This window comes from Giraffa tippelskirchi, chromosome 10, assembly GCF_054371585.1.
Source record: "Giraffa tippelskirchi isolate mGirTip1 chromosome 10, T2T-mGirTip1v1.2.pri, whole genome shotgun sequence".
NCBI classification, from domain to species: Eukaryota; Metazoa; Chordata; class Mammalia; order Artiodactyla; family Giraffidae; genus Giraffa; species Giraffa tippelskirchi.
The window spans coordinates 133267691-133284059 of NC_137284.1; the positions used below are offsets into that span (position 1 = coordinate 133267691).

The 16369-nt window shown below is 37.9% G+C and overlaps 1 pseudogene; it reads left to right on the forward strand.

The window, feature by feature from the left end:
- Window positions 1-10423: 10423 nt before the first annotated feature.
- LOC145522494 (lys-63-specific deubiquitinase BRCC36 pseudogene) overlaps window positions 10424-16369 on the forward strand; it is an 81770-nt pseudogene continuing 75824 nt past the window's right edge.

The window sequence follows — 16369 nt, forward strand, 5'->3', positions numbered from 1 at the left end:
TGTAGAAAATTGTGTTTAAATAGTATACTTTATTTATAGGAATCTTTTGAAACCACAGGTATTTGTGTTGAGGGGTGGGTGGAGAAGTATAGAGTAGTAGTCTGGGATTATGGACTATTGTTTGGTTTATTTATTTCCATTTTTTACTAGAGCTCCCCTGGAAAACTGCCTTTCACATCATAACAAACAATTTTTCATTGACTCATGAAACAAGGTGATTCCAAATAGGCATGAAAATGGTATTTAGAGAAATTTTTTAAGACCTAATTTTTTTTTATGGATCCAAGAGTTCTGACAAAATAATTCTATATCTAGGAAAGGTGACTCTGGTGCAACTTTTAAAATAAATATAAGTTCTTATCTATAAACTACATATTAATCCTCGGGTATATTTCACTTTTTATTTTAGCACATGCTATCCTGCTCTAGTAAAGAGTCATATTAGGGGCTATTTTTGAAATATTTTCAAAAACACATGTTATTTACATCTAGTTGTGACATTTAAGCAAATGAAATATATTTAAAAATTTTTCAAAATACTAATATCTTAAAGGCATTTGAAGGGAAAGACAGTCATCCATAGTTTGTAAATCATTAAATCATTTAGTGTAAATGAGTAAATTTTAAAATAAGAACACCATTTACCTGCCATTAGGGTTTTTGCTTTGTCTTTTTTTTAAATTAATTTATTTTAATTGGAGGCTAATTACTTTACAATATTATAGTGGGTTTTGCCATACATTGACATGAATCAGCCATGGGTGTACATGTACCCCCCATCCTGAACCCCCCTCCCACCTCCCTCTCCATCCCATTTCTCAGGGTCATCCCAGTACACTGGCCCTGAACACCCTGTCTCATGCATCAAACCTGGACTGCTGGCGATCTCTTTCACATATGGTAATATACATGTTTCAATGCTATTCTCTCGGATCATCCCACCTTCGCCTTCTCCCACAGAGCCCAAAAGTCTGTTCTTTATCTGTATTTTGCTCTGTCTTTAAAAGATCAAACACAGACACTGGGAATAACGTGTGAAACTTTTAGTGAGTAGAAGGAAATATTGCAGTTCCTTTATGGGAGTTAAGGAAGACATTATACTACATTAGGAATTGATGTTTTCAAAATGTGTAATGCATATGAATTTTATATATAGCCAATTTTATATACTGTGTTATATCATTTATATCATCATCTAAAAAATGGAACAAACTAAACTAATCTAAAAAATGGAAGAAATGGACAAAAACGAAACAGATTCACAGATATAGAGAACAAACTAGTGGTTACCACTGGGGAGTTGGAAGTGGAAAGGGGCAATATAGGGGTAGGGGATTAACAGGTAAAAACGATTAGGTATAAAATAATCTAAAAGGATATACAATGTGGGGAATATAGCCAATATTTCATAATAACTATAAATGAGGTGTAACCTATAAAATATGAATCGCTATATTGTATATATATATAGCTTATGTAATATTGTACATCAAGTATACTTCAACAGACAAATTAATTAATTTTTAAAAAGCCTCTTAATCTTCCCCTATAATAAGCTAGACCTATGTCACATGGTATTCCCAACTGTACAGTACACTGAGAAATTATTTATATTTAGAAACCTTTACAGTTGCACTCAAACAAGGAGATTGGGAATTCTGGCTGCAATCTATGCCAAAATAATAAATTTAATTTGATCATGGAATTTTATGTCAATGGAATTGAAGAATCAATATTTTAAAGAAGTAATAGACTCCAGTCAACATTCCAACAGATTTTCCTGAAGGGAAGTAACAAGCTATTTCTAATGTTTTTATGGAAAATCAAAAGCTGTGAATAAACAGGGCAATCTTGAACAAGAACAAAGCTGGGAGATGTGTTCTTCCAGGTACAAACTTTATCTGGAAGTAAAGGTAAAGTTTACTTTATCAGATATGCACTTTATTACTTAACCATAGTAGTTAAGACCAAAATATTAACACAAAAATGCACGAATAGAACCATGAAACAATGGTTTTCAGAAAGCAGTCACACATACGATCTCCTGATTTATAACAGAGGTGACACAGCAGTGTGGAGGGAAGAGGATGGTCATTTAAGCCAGGGTGCTAGGTTAAAAAGCTAGCCATAAATAGAAATAAACTATAATTCCTATCTTCTACTATACACAGAAATTCCAGTTCAAAATAGATTGTAGATTTAGTATGAAAGCTAAAACAATAAAGCTTTTGGAAACTTGTAGAATCAATCTCTCTGTCTCAACTTTAAGAAGTACCTGAATATTGAAGTCTCTACCCATTTTGTTAGGAGGACCTAGATTTTGTTTCCTGGGATTATAACATTAATTGATTGTGTTATGAGAGTTGGATAGGTCTGAGAGAAATGAGTCTCTAAAGTCAATGTATTGATCACATGTAGTGAAGTCGCCTGCTACCTTTATACTTTTACTTCCATTTCATGTCCAGGGTATTACACAGGGGGTGATTCTGTAGTAGTTTTGTGACCCTAGGTGGGACAGATGTCTGAAATTGGTCAAGTTTGTGTAAGTCATCTAAGATTTTATGATTGATTACTTAATCTAAGAAATATGCTGAAAGAAAACATTCTCATTTATTTTGGGCCACTGCTTTTCATGATCAGGATACAAATGTATAGTTGTTTTTTTTTTCAGGTTCATGTTTTGCTAGAGCTTTTTAAAGCAAACATTAATAAATGTTAATTTATCAGTGCAATCATATTGTCTGCTTTAGTTCAGTTCAGTCGCTCAGTCATGTCTGACTCTTTGAGACCCCATGAACCATAGCACGCCAGGCCTTCCTGTCCATCACCAGCTCCCAGAGTCCACCCAAACTCATGTCCATTGAGTCGATGATGCCATCCAACTATCTCATCCTCTGTTGTCCCCTTCTCCTCCTGCCCTCAATCTTTCCCAGCATCAGGGTCTTTTCAAATGAGTCAGCTCTTCACATCAGGTGGCCAAATTATTGGAGTTTCAACTTCAACATCAATCCTTTCAGTGAACAACCAGGACTGATCTCCTTTAGGATGGACTGGTTGGATCTCCTTGCAGTCCAAGGGACTCTCAAGAGTCTTCTCCAACACCACAGTTCAAAAGCATCAATTCTTCAGCGCTCAGCTTTCTTTATAGTCCCAAATTTCACATCTGAATGTGACTACTGGAAAAACCATAGCCTTGACTAGACAGACCTTTGTTGGCAAAGTAATGTCTCTGCTTTTTAATATGCTGTCTACATTGGGCATAACTTTCCTTCCAAGGAGTAAGCGTCTTTTAATTTCATGGCTGCAATCACTATCTGCAGTGATTTTGGAGCCCAAAAAAATAAAGTCAGCTATTGTTTCCCCATCTATTTCCCATGAAATGATGGGACCAGATGCCATCATCTTAGTTTTCTGAATGTTGAGCTGTAAGCCAACTTTTTCACTCTCCTCTTTCACTTTCATCAAGAGGCTCTTTAGTTCTTCTTCACTTTCTGCCATAAGGGTGGTGTCATCTGCATATCTGAGGTTATTGATATTTCTCCCAGCAATCTTGATTCCAGCTTGTGCTTCATCCAGCCAAGCATTTCCCATGATGTATTCTGCATATAAGTTAAATAAGCAGGGTCACAATATACAGCCTTGATGTACTCCTTTTCCTATTTGGAACCAGTCTGTTGTTTCATGTCCAGTTCTAACTGTTTCTTCCTGACCTGCATACAGGTTTCTTAAGAGGCAGGTCAGGTGGTCTGGTATTCCCATCTATTTCAGAATTTTCCAGTTTATTGTTTTCCACACTAAATATACAAATAACTAAGCCTTCTTCAAAGAGGGGTCCTGAGACAGACAAGTGACTATATATTACAGGATGGGAAGTCATGAGTACTACCATTGCAATGAAAGTGAAGTGAAACTCACTCAGTCTTGTCCAACTCTTTGCGACCCCATGGACTATTCAGTCCATGGAATTCTCTAAGCCAGAATACTGGAGTGGATAGCCTTTCCCTTCTCCAGGGGATCTTCCCAACCCGGGAGTGAAAACCAGGTCTCCCACATTGCAGGTGGATTCTTTACCAGCTGAGCCACAAGGGAAGCCCAAGAATACTGGAGTGGGTAGCCTGTCCCTTCTCCCGGGGAACTTTCTGACCCAGGAATTGAACTGGGGTCTCCTGAATTGCATTTACTAACTGTGCTCTCACAGAAGCCTGCCATTTCAGTGGTATGGCTAAAATGCCGTGGGAGTTTAGGGACAGCAAAGGATTCCTTCCAGCTGCACCATCAAAGGCGATTTTGTAAGAAACTGACATTTTACTAAGGGGTAGGTAGTTGGGATTTGGAATCACAGAAATGTAGTATGAGGCATTCCTGGCAGTGGAAAGACCATGAACAGAGATAGTAGCATGAAGTAGATATGTTCCAATTGCGAGTTATAATTTAAATAATTCAGTAAAGTAATTAGAATTATTATATAGGAAGCCTATATATTATAGTAACAAAATTAATTACAGAAACAAATGGGAAGGTTACTTTTTAGTAAAGGAAAGAATAAACTATCTACAACCAGACAGAGGCTAATTTGGTATTTCTGTGATGAAACCGACAAAGAGAAATAAAGATTCACCTCATTCACAATTGTTAAAACATGACAAACTACTTAGAAATCATTCTTTCACATTATGCCTATTAAATATATCCCCAGTGCAACAAAATTCAGCACTTAAATATCATAATAAAAATTATACGCATTTTTCGTATAGCATATATATTTAAATGAGTATGACTTTATACTCTAGTTTCTGTAGTAAGAAATCACTCAGGGAAACTTGAAACAAAAGTAGGTTATATAGAATGAATAGGCATTTCATATTGCCTGACACTTCTCTCTTGGAGTAACTTAATTTTATTTTATATGAAGTAGGTCACTTTGTACAGATACAAACTTTCTGTTGGGCACTGTTCTCCTTTGACATCCATGTCGTATTGGCTGCTTGTTGTAACATTTTTTCTCTAATCATCAGTAGTTTGCCTGTCATCTCAAGTTGTAAAATCAAGGAGTTTTGCCTCTCTCATATATTACAGATTGGTGCCAGCAATGATTACCTATTACCTCTAATTGTCTCCTTTTTATACTCAAATACATCAAAAGGAATTTTCCTTCCTATATGTCATTCAGAGCATATTAAAACCACACATTTATTTGTAGCATTATTTCAACCTCATATTATGTGAAGCTTTATGAAGTAGGTCAAACAGGAAAGAAAAACAGCTTGATGAGTATGAACATGATATTAGTTTAGCAAAGGATAAATTGTACAAAATTGACTTGAGTCTCATCTGTCTCATTGCTGACAATTTTTTTTAAAGATTTCTCCATCATTTTTAGATAAATATAATGAAGATAAAAGGATTCTGATATTGACATCTTATACACATCCCAGATAGATGCAGTTTATTAGGCTATGTGGAAAAATAGAGTTTGTGAAAAGTTTATCTTGAAGGCAGAGGCTAGCTTAGAATGAGATGCTGTTGGAGTTTAAGATTTTGTATGTTGTCTTTTAGTCCTGTTCTATTGGAGAAGGGCTTCCTGGTTGGCTCAAATGGTAAAGAATCTGCCTGCAATTCAGGAGACCTGAGTTTGATCCCTGGGTCAGGAAGATCCCCCGGAGAAGGGAATGGCAACCCACTCCAGTATTCTTGCCTGAAGAATTCCATGGACAGAGGAATCTTGTGGGCTACAATCCATGGGGTCGCAAAGAGTCGAACGTGACTGAGTGACTAACACTATTGGAGAAGCTGTCCACATGTCAGAAGTAGAAGTGTAGTTAAGTTGGAGGGCGGCAAGTAGGTAGAATTTATGTAGATAGGAATAAGTCACATCAGAGCTCCTGAATTGCTGCATTCTTACATAGATTTTTCTTTCCTTGAGTTCAGTAATTGTCTTTTTTTTTCTTTGAATAATTTGCAATGTGAGTATCACATAGTTATCTTTGAATTCTTTCCCAGAAGTATAATTTCTCCTAAATGTTTAAATTTTCAGGTTATGTCCTTGAAGCTTTCCTTTCTCATCATCCTGGGGTTTTGTTTTCTTCTCTCCCATGTGGTGTACTGGATTTATTTTATTTTATTTTGGTTTACTTAAGGAAAGTAAATCTGAAAACATGAGAAATCCATGTTTAAAAATGTATATTTTCTACCTTCACACTAGATTGAGAGAATGTATCAGCATAGAATTCTTAGCTGAAAATTATTTTCTTCAAATGATTGAAAGCATCCTCTGTTGTCTTGCTTCTAGTGTGACATTTCTCTCTTGAGCTTTCAGAACAATATGCTTTGCCATGAATCATTTTTCGTCTCCTTTACTGGGCACTTGGTGAGTTTTCTAATAAAAACAGTTCATATCCTTCATATATCCTTCTAGAATCTTTTTGAAATTGTTTTCTTAATAATGTACTCCTCTGTTTTTTCTATTCCCTCCTTCTGAAACTATACTTGTTCAGATGTTGCATGTCCTGAACTGATCCACTTGTCATTCTGTTTACCATCTTTCTTTCCCTCTAGTTTTTCAAAGGCTTCCTAACTGTATCTCAGCTCTACTTCTTGAATATTATTTTTCTTCAATCATGACTTTTAAAATTAGTTGGGGATACCATACTGTAAAGAAAATTTTTTTTGTTTTGTTTGTTTAAGACTTTTTGTTTTGACCATTCCAACACCAAAAATAGGACAAATTATTAAATTTTGGTGTAGTCATACAGTTGAGCACTATACAATAATAAAATGAGTGAAAAACAGCCAACACAACCATCATGTGAAGGTTTTGAGATTTTAACCTGGACCTATCCCATACATTTCTTATATAAAAGACATATTCACATAAGAATGCATGTAGTAGTATTTAATGTATATAAAGTTCAAGAAAGGACAAAGGTTAAGTAATGTATTAGTTAAAAAATTATTCTAAAGTGTTTTAACCAAAAATGAATAGGAATCACAGATACAAAGATAGAGGTGGCATGCTTCTGAGGGAATGTGTTGGGAACAGGTACACCTTGGGCTTTAAATTTATGTTAACATGGAGGTTGAGTACATGGGTATTCATCATATTATTCTTAATGAACAGAAATGGTTTAATTATTATTATTATTTTATATGTATTTTCTTCAAACTGAAATAAAACAGAGAAACTGATGGGCTCCGGATGTTGGATGTTTTATGTATAAGAGGTAAGATGTAAGGGAATGAGTCTGGGTTGCGGTAGAGGATCATAAATAAGGAAAAGAAATGAGAAGGAAACTTCCAGAAGGAATGAGTCACAAAGCAGTAAAGGCTTTATATGCATAGCCTGCGCAGTTACATTGAAAGCAAGACCATTGACCCTATTATTTGATTAAGAGTGAAAAAGAATAGAGATCCATTCGGAAAGTTTCCTTTTATGATTGGCAGCTGAAACCTGACAAAAACCAACTGGTTTTTGTTAACACTAGCTTGTTGAAAGAAAAACTTTATCTTGAACTGCTGAGAAGAAGAGGTGACAGGAGCCTATTTCCACACTCTTAACATGTTAAGAGAAAGCAAGTAGGATTTCTTCCAAGCTAAGGCAGAAAGACCGAAGGCACGAGGAGAAGGGGACGGCAGGGGATGAGATGGTTGGATGGCATCACTGACTCGATGGACATGAGTTTGAGCAAACTCTGGGAGTTGGTGATGGCCAGGGGAGCCTGGCGTGCTACAGTCCATGGGGTCACAGAGAATTGGACAGGACCGAGCGACTGAACTGAACTGAAGGCAGTGCAACTAAAATACTGAACCTGTCAGATTAAGCTAAGCAGGAACAGACTGGGTCAGTATTTGGTGATGTCTCTGAGGAACACCTTGTGTAGAACAGCTATTTTAAGAAATAATTTAACAACAGGGCTACCTTTGAGTCAATTCTGAACCAGCCTTCTGGCCAGATGTTCAGGGAGTGCTCTACCAGTGGAAATGCTACCTTAGTGATGGTTCTTACTTTTGCTCAGTTATGTTTGAAATCATTATTCACCATGGGAGACTTGGCTTTCCTGTGCAGGGTGATCATCACCTGCAGTCCTGGGATGGGTAATATTCAAACTGAAACCTGTTGGGAGTATGCTGGTTACTATTCAGTTAGTAAGGCGGCATTTACACTTCATCCTCTTCCTCTGATCCTCCAATGCCCAAGATGTTCTGAAAAAAAGAAGGAAAGAAAGAACAGGCCACTTGCCTCATTCCAGAAGGGTAGGGATATCATATAAAAACCATAAACAAATGCGAAGCAAGTGGTGACAGGGAAAAAAATTCCACTAAACTGATATTTGATATCTCAAGGGAAAAAAATAAGGTGAAAGTAAGCTTCATTATGAAAAGGGTGAATGGAACCATTTAAAAAGAGCCACATATTTAATAATATACTGTTAATGGTCTTATACAAGTTGTATGAACTACTGTGAAAATATAAGTAGCTATTTAGATATGAGTGAGGGTGGCAAAATGTATTAATGATATGTAAGTATTTAAAACTTTCATCCTCCTCACTCAGGAAGACTCTGTATTTGCCTCCGTGACTTTTGTTGTTGGCTTAGATAATAGGTAAGAGGAGATAACATGATTATATCTGGAACAGTACCGATGAGTAAATAAGGCAGGTGACCAAGTGATCCTTTCGGGGGATGGGGAGCGACGGGGTGGAGAAATGTTGACAAAAATTCCAAGCTGCAAAAGACTCCACTGATGGATGCTAAGGAGAGATTCTCTGCAAGTTGATTCAGTGGACAGGAGCGGAGTGAGAATACATGTATGGATAGGGAACAGTGAGAATATATGTGTGACCAGAAAGTTAGGGAGACAGCAACATAAAGAAGTGGGAGCAGCTTGTCTTATGAGTAAGTACTTTGAAAGATAGATGACTAGTAGCTCTGCTGTAGATTGTAGTTAAGATGACTTAAAAAAAAAAAATCCATTGGAGTATAGTTGCTTTGGGCTTCCTTGGTTGGTTAGATGGTAAAGAATCCACCTGCAATGCTGGACACCCCGGTTTGATCCCTGGGTCGGGAAGATCCCCTGGAGAAGGAAATGGCTGCCCACCCTAGTATTCTTACCTGGTGAATTCCATGGGACTGCAAAGAGACAGATTCGACTGAGCTACTAACACACATAGTTGCTTTACAGTGTGGTGTTAGTTTCCACTGTACAGCAAAGTAATTCAGCCATACGTATAAATATATCTCCTCCTTTTTGAATCTCCTTCTCATTAGGTCACCACAGAGCAGTGTGTAGAGTTCCCTGTGTTATACAGTAGGTTCTCATTAATTATCTGTGAATTTCTAATGCATTTTGGTTGTCAGGCTAATGGTTTAAGCTTGTTTGTCTTTCTGTTTGTCTGTCTAAACCAACACCGTGCCCAAAGTATTGGAGTTTCATTAGCTTAGAGGAAGGACAGGTATATTCAGGGGTGATATTCAAAATAATACACATTGGGCATAGGCCAATAATATGTTAACTGACCTGTAAGAATCTAGGCCAGCCATTATGCTGAACTGGTGTGTACCCTACAAGTCATCATCAGTCTTATATTTTAAGTTACCGTTAAGAACTATTAAGATATCAGTATTTTGTTATTTGTTGCTTTAAACAGGGTCAAATAGAATAGTGAAAATTTTAATTTTATAAATCACATCATAATATTACCATTTTTCATAATCATTAGTTATTTGAGGCTATAGAATGAAATAAAATGATATTAAGCTTCAAGTGCTATAATGCTGCATTATGCTCTTCATATAATTGAGAACAAAGTTTGAAGAATCTGAGAACACAGATAATCAGGTTTGGATTTTTATAACCCTGATTATTTTTCCAGATATCAATGATGTAAAATATTGAAAAGGGGGTTTTTAGAAATATAACTAGTAGACCGTTCAATAGCAAATGTAGATTTACTAACTTTTCTTTGCCATTTTAAATAAATTCTGGTAGTCTTTAAATAAGGAAAAAGTGTTTTTATTGGCTTGATATAAAAGTTTATAAGAAAAGAATTTTCTGATTATCAATAAATCAATCTAATAATTTTTAAAACATGAATTATTCTGAATGAAAACTTCACATGTGTGGTATTACAATCATTTTTCTAATACTTAAAAATGCAGCATAACTAAAAAAAATTTTGAGAGGTAATGAGTAGCATTTTTCCTGGATGAAATCTGTGAAATTAATATATTAGAATTGGAGTGACTAATAACTTAGTAAAAAACATTAAAAAATACATGATCATTCAGAACAAAAGTTTGTGTCTTTCTTAAAGACACTTAGTTCTGTGAATTTAAGCAAAGAACGTTTGGACTCAGCCCACACGCCTGAGCAGCTGGTTGGCCGGCCCAAGCTGGTGGGTGGATGTGAGTGGGGACAGGACAGGATGGTGGTGCCGGTGGTGCAGGCAGTGAGAGCAGTTCATCTGGATGCTTTCCTAGTATGTCTCAATCACACTGTCAGCACAGAGAAGGAGGAGGTGATGGGGTTGTTCATAGGGGCATTGAATGATGATTTAAGTAGTGACTCCAAATTTACATGTACTGGAACTGAAATCCGTACTGTTGCTGAAAAGTTTGACGTCAACATAAGTGTTCATATTCATTTTGTCATCATCTTGCGATGTTTTGATAAGAGGAAGCATAGAGTGGAAATTTCTCCAAATAAGTGTCTGTGGCCTCAACAGAGGCAGAGAGGTTGGCTGAACTAAGAGGTTGCCCCCATAAGAGTTGCAGGCTGGTATTATTCCCATCCCCATATAACTGTTTGACTTTCCCTTGTTGATTTTCACACCAAGCCATGTACCAGATGGTGGATCAAGGCATTATCAGGCTTATATTTTCTTGTTTCATAGAAAATAAATGTACAAAGACTGGACAGGTAATTTATACTTGCTTTCAATCCAAACAGGCCTAAAAGAGCTCAGAATATGGGCGAATTAGAATCCCAATTTATATTGTACCTCATGTGACTACTGGAAAAAGTTCCATATGGAACTTTGTCAGCAAAGTAATATCTCTGTTTTTTAATATGCTGTCTAGGTTGGTCATAGCTTTTCTTCTAAGGAGCACGCATCTTTTAATTTCATGGCTACAGTCACCATCTAAAGTGATTTTCTTAGCCAAGAAAATAAAATCTCTCACTGTTTCCATTGTTTCCCCATCTATTTGCCATGAAGTGATAGGACTGGATGCCATCATTTTCATTTTTTAAATGTTGAGTTTTAAACCAACATTTTTACTCTCCTCTTTCATCAAGAGGATATTTAATTCCTCTTCTCTTTCTTCCATAAGGGTGGTGTCATCTGCATATCTGAGGTTGTTGAAATTTCTCCCAACAAACTTGATTCCAGCTTGTGCTTCATCCAGCCCAGCATTTCACATGATGTACTCTACATATAAGTTAAATAAGCAGGGTGGCAGTATACAGCCTTGACGTACTCCTTTCCCAATTTGGAACCAGTCCATTTTTCCATGTTCAGTTCTAACTGTTGCTTCTTAACCTGTATACAGGTATCTCAGGAGGCAGGTAAGGTGGTCTGCTATTCCCATCTCTTTAAGAATTTTCCACAGTTTGTTGTGATCCACATAGTCAAAGACTTTAGGGTAATCAATGAAGCAGAAGTAGATGTTTTTCTGAAACACTCTTGCTTTTTTGATGAACAATGGGTGTTGGAAATTTGATAGCTGGTTCCTCTGCCTTTTCTAAATCCAGCTTGAACATCTGAAATTTTTCAGTTCACATACTGCTGAAGCTTAACCTGGAGAATTTTGAGCATTACTTTGCTTGAGATGAGTACAACTGTGTCTTAGTTTGAACATTCTTTGGCATTGCCTTTCTTTTGGATTGGAATGAAAACTGACCTTTTCCAGTCCTGTGGCCATTGCTGAGTTTTCTAAATCAGTTCAGTTCAGCCGATCAGTTGTGTATGACTATTTGCGACCCCATGAATTGCAGCACGCCAGGCCTCCCTGTCCATCACCAACTCCCGGAGTCTACCCAAACCCATGTCCATCGAGTCAGTGATGCCATCCAACCATCTCATCCTCTGTCATCCCCTTCTCCTCCTGCCCCCAATCCTACCCAGCATTAGGGTCTTTTCCAATGAGTCAACTCTTCGCATGAGGTGGCCAAAGTATTGGAGTTTCAGCTTCAACATCAGTCCTTCCAATGAACACCCAGGATTGATCTCCTTTAGGATGGATTGATTGGATCTCCTTGCAGTCCAAGGGACTCCCAAGAGTCTTCTCCAACACCACAGTTCAAAAGCATCAATTCTTCGGTGCTCAGCTTTCTTCACCGTCCAACTCTCACATCCATACATGACCACTGGAAAAACCATAGCCTTGACTAGACGGACTTTTGTTGGCAAAATAATGTCTCTGCTTTTCAATATGCTATCTAGGTTGGCCATAACCTTCCTTCCAAGGAGTAAGCGTCTTTTAATTTCATGGCTGCAATCACCATCAGCAGTGATTCTGGAGCCCAAAAAAATAAAGTCTGACACTGTTTCCACTGTTTCCCCATCTATCTCCCATGGAGTGATGGGACCAGATGCCATGATCTTAGTTTTCTGAACATTGAGCTTTAAGCCAACTTTTTCACTCTCCTCTTTCACTTGCATCAAGAGGCTCTTTAGTTCTTCTTCACTTTCTGCCATAAGGGTGGTGTCATCCGCATATCTGAGGTTATTGATATTTCTTCCGGCAATCTTGATTCCAGCTTGTGTTTCTTCCAGCCCAGCGTTTCTCATGATGTACTCTGCATAGAAGTTAAATAAACAGGGTGACAATATATAGCCTTGACGGACTCCTTTTCCTATTTGGAACCAGTCTGTTGTTCCATGTCCAGTTCTAACTGTTGCTTCCTGAGCTGCATACAGGTTTCTCAAGAGACAGGTCAGGTGGTCTGGTATCCCCATCTCTTTCAGAATTTTCCACAGTTTTTTGTGATCCACACAGTCAAAGGTTTTGGCATAGTCAATAAAGCAGAAATAGATGTTTTTCTGGAACTCTCTTGATTTTTCGATGACCCAGTGGATATTGGCAATTTGATTTCTGGTTCCTCTGCCTTTTCTAAAACCAGCTTGAACATCTGGAAGTTCACAGTTCATGTATTGTTGAAGCCTGGCTTGGAGAATTTTGAGCATTAATTTACTAGCATGTGAGATGAGTGCAACTGTGTGGTAGTTTGAGCATTCTTTGGCATTGCCTTTCTTTGGGATTGGAATGAAAACTGACCTTTTCCAGTCCTGTGGCCACTGCTGAGTTTTCCAAATTTGCTGGCATATCGAGTGCAGCACTTTCACAGCATCACCTTTGAGGATTTGAAATAGCTCAACTGGAATTCCATCACCTCCAGTAGCTTTGTTCGTAGTGATGCTTTCTTAGGCCCACTTGACTTCACATTCCAGAATGTCTGGCTCTAGGTGATTGATCACACCATCGTGATTATCTGGGTTGTGAAGATCTTTTTTGTACAGTTCTTCTGTGTATTCTTGCCACCTCTTCTTAATATCTTCTGCTTCTGTTAGGTCCATACCATTTATGTCCTTTATCGAGCCTATCTTTGCATGAAATGTTCCTTTGGTATCTCTAATTTTCTTGAAGAGATCTCTAGTCTTTCCCAATCTGTTGTTTTCCTCTATTTCTTTGCATTGATCACTGAGGAAGGCTTTCTTACCTCTCCTTGCTATTCTTTGGAACTCTGCATTCAGGTGGGAATATCTTTCCTTTTCTCCTTTGCTTTTCGCTTCTCTTCTCTTCCCAGCTATCTGTAATACCTCCTCAGACAGCTGTTTAGCTTTTTTGCATTTCTTTTCCATGGGGATTGTCTTGATCCCTGTCTCCTGTACAATGTCACGAACCTCTGTCCATAGTTCATCAGGCACTCTTGTCTATCAGATCTAGTCCCTTAAATCTATTTGTCACTTCTCCTGTATACTCATAAGGGATTTGATCTAGGTCATACCTGAATGAACTAGTGGTTTTCCCTACTTTCTTCAATTTAAGTCTTCAGTTCATGATCTGAGCCACAGTCTGCTCCCGGTCTTGTTTTTGCTGACTGTATAGAGCTTCTCCATCTTTGGCTGCAAAGAATATAATCAGTCTGATTTCGATGTTGACCATCTGGTGATGTCTGACAGAATGTGGTCCACTGGAGAAGGGCATGGCAAATCACTTCAGTATTCTTGCCTTGAGAACCCCATGAATAGTATGAAAAGTCAAAAAGGTAGGACACTGAAAGATGAACTCCCTAGGTCAGTACGTGCCCAATATGCTAATGGAGAGCAATGGAGAAATAACTCCAGAAAGCATGATGGGATGGAGCCAAATCAAAAACGATACCCAGCTGTGGAGGTGACTGGTGATAGATACAAAGTCCAATGCTGTAAAGAGCAATATTGCATAGGAACCTGGAATGTTAGGTCCATGAATCAAGGCAAATTGGAAGTGGTCAAACAGGAGATGGCAAGAGTGAACGTCGACATTCTAAGAATCACCGAACTAAGATGGACTGGAATGGGTGAATTTAACTCAGATGACCATTATATCTACTACTGTGGGCAAGAATCCCTTAGAAAAATGGAGTAGCCATCATGGTCAACAAGAGTCCGAAATGCAGTACTTGGATGCAATCTCAAAAACGATAGAATGATCTCTGTTCGTTTCCAAGGCAAACCATTCAATATCATGGTAATCCAAGTCTATGCCCCGACCAGTAACACCAAAGAAGCTGAAGTTGAACGATTCTATGAAGACCTACAAGACCTTCTAGAACTAACACCCAAAAGAGATGTCCTTTTCATTATAGGGGACTGGAATGCAAAAGTATGAAGTCAAGAAACATCTTGCGTAACAGGCAAATTTGGCCTTGGAGTACAGAATGAAGCAGGGCAAAGGCTAATAGAGTTTTGCCAAGAGAACGCACTGGTAATAGAAAACACCGTATTCCAACAACACAAGAGAAGACTCTACATGTGGACATCACCAGATGGTCAACACCGAAATCAGATTGATTATATTCTTTGCAGCCAAAGATGGAGAAGCTCTATACAGTCAGCAAAAACAAGACTGGGAGCAGACTGTTTTCCAAGTAGCTGGCATACTAAGTGAAGCTCTTTCACATCATCATCTTTTAGAATTTGAAATATCTCAGTTGGAATCCCATCAGCTCCACTAGCTTTGTTTGAAGTAATGCTTCTTATGGCCCACTTGACCTCCCACTCCAGGACAGCTGTCTAGCTGTAGGTGTGTGACCACACCGTTGTGGTTATCTGGATCATTAAGACCTTTTTTGTATCATTCTTGTATAGTTCTTCTGTGTGTTCTTGCCACCTCTTCTTAATATCTTCTGCTTCTGTTAGGTCCATACTATTTCTGTCCTTTACTGTGCCCATCTTTGCATGAAATAGTCCCTTGGTGTCTCTAATATTCTTGAAAAGATTTCTAGTCTTTCCCGTTCTATTGTTTTCCTCTATTTCTTTGCATTGATCACTTAGAAAGGGTTTCTTATCTCTCCTTGCCATTCTTTGGAACTCTGCATTCAGATTGATATATCTTTCCTTTTCTCCTTTGCTGTTTGCTTCTCTTCTTTTCTCAGCTATTTTTAAGGCCTCCTCAGGCAACCATTTTGCCTTTCTGCATTTCTTTTTCTTGGGGATGGTTTTGATCACTGCCTCCTGTACAATTCTGTCTGTCAGATCTCATCCCTTGAATCCATTTGTCACTTCTACTGTGTAATCATACAGGATTTGATTTAGGTCATACCAGAATGGTCTAGTGGTTTTCCCTACTTTCTTCAATTTAATCTGAATTTTGCAATGAGTTCATGATCTCAACTGCAGTCAGCTCCCGGTCTTGTCTGTGCTGACTGTATAGAGCTTCTCCATCTTTGGCTACAAAGAATATAATCAGTCTGATTTTGGTGTTGACCATCTGGTGATGTCCATGTTGTCTTTTGTGTGTGGTAGAGGGAGTTTGCTATGACCAGTGCATTCTCTTGGCAAAACTTGTTAGTCTTTACTCTGCTTCATTTTTTACTCCAAGGCCAAACTTGCCTGTTACCCCAGGTATCTCTTGACTTGATACTTTTGCATTACAGTCCCCTATGATGAAAAGGACATATTTTTTTTTGGTGATATCTACAGAAGGTCTTATAGGTCTTCATAGAACCATTCAACTTCAGCTTCTTCGGCATTAGTGTTTGGGACATAGGCTTGGATTACTTTGATGTTGAATGGTTTGCCTTGGACATGAACAGAGATCATTTTGTCCTTTTTGAGACTGCACACAAGTACTGCATTTTGGACTCTTGTTGATTATGAGGGCTA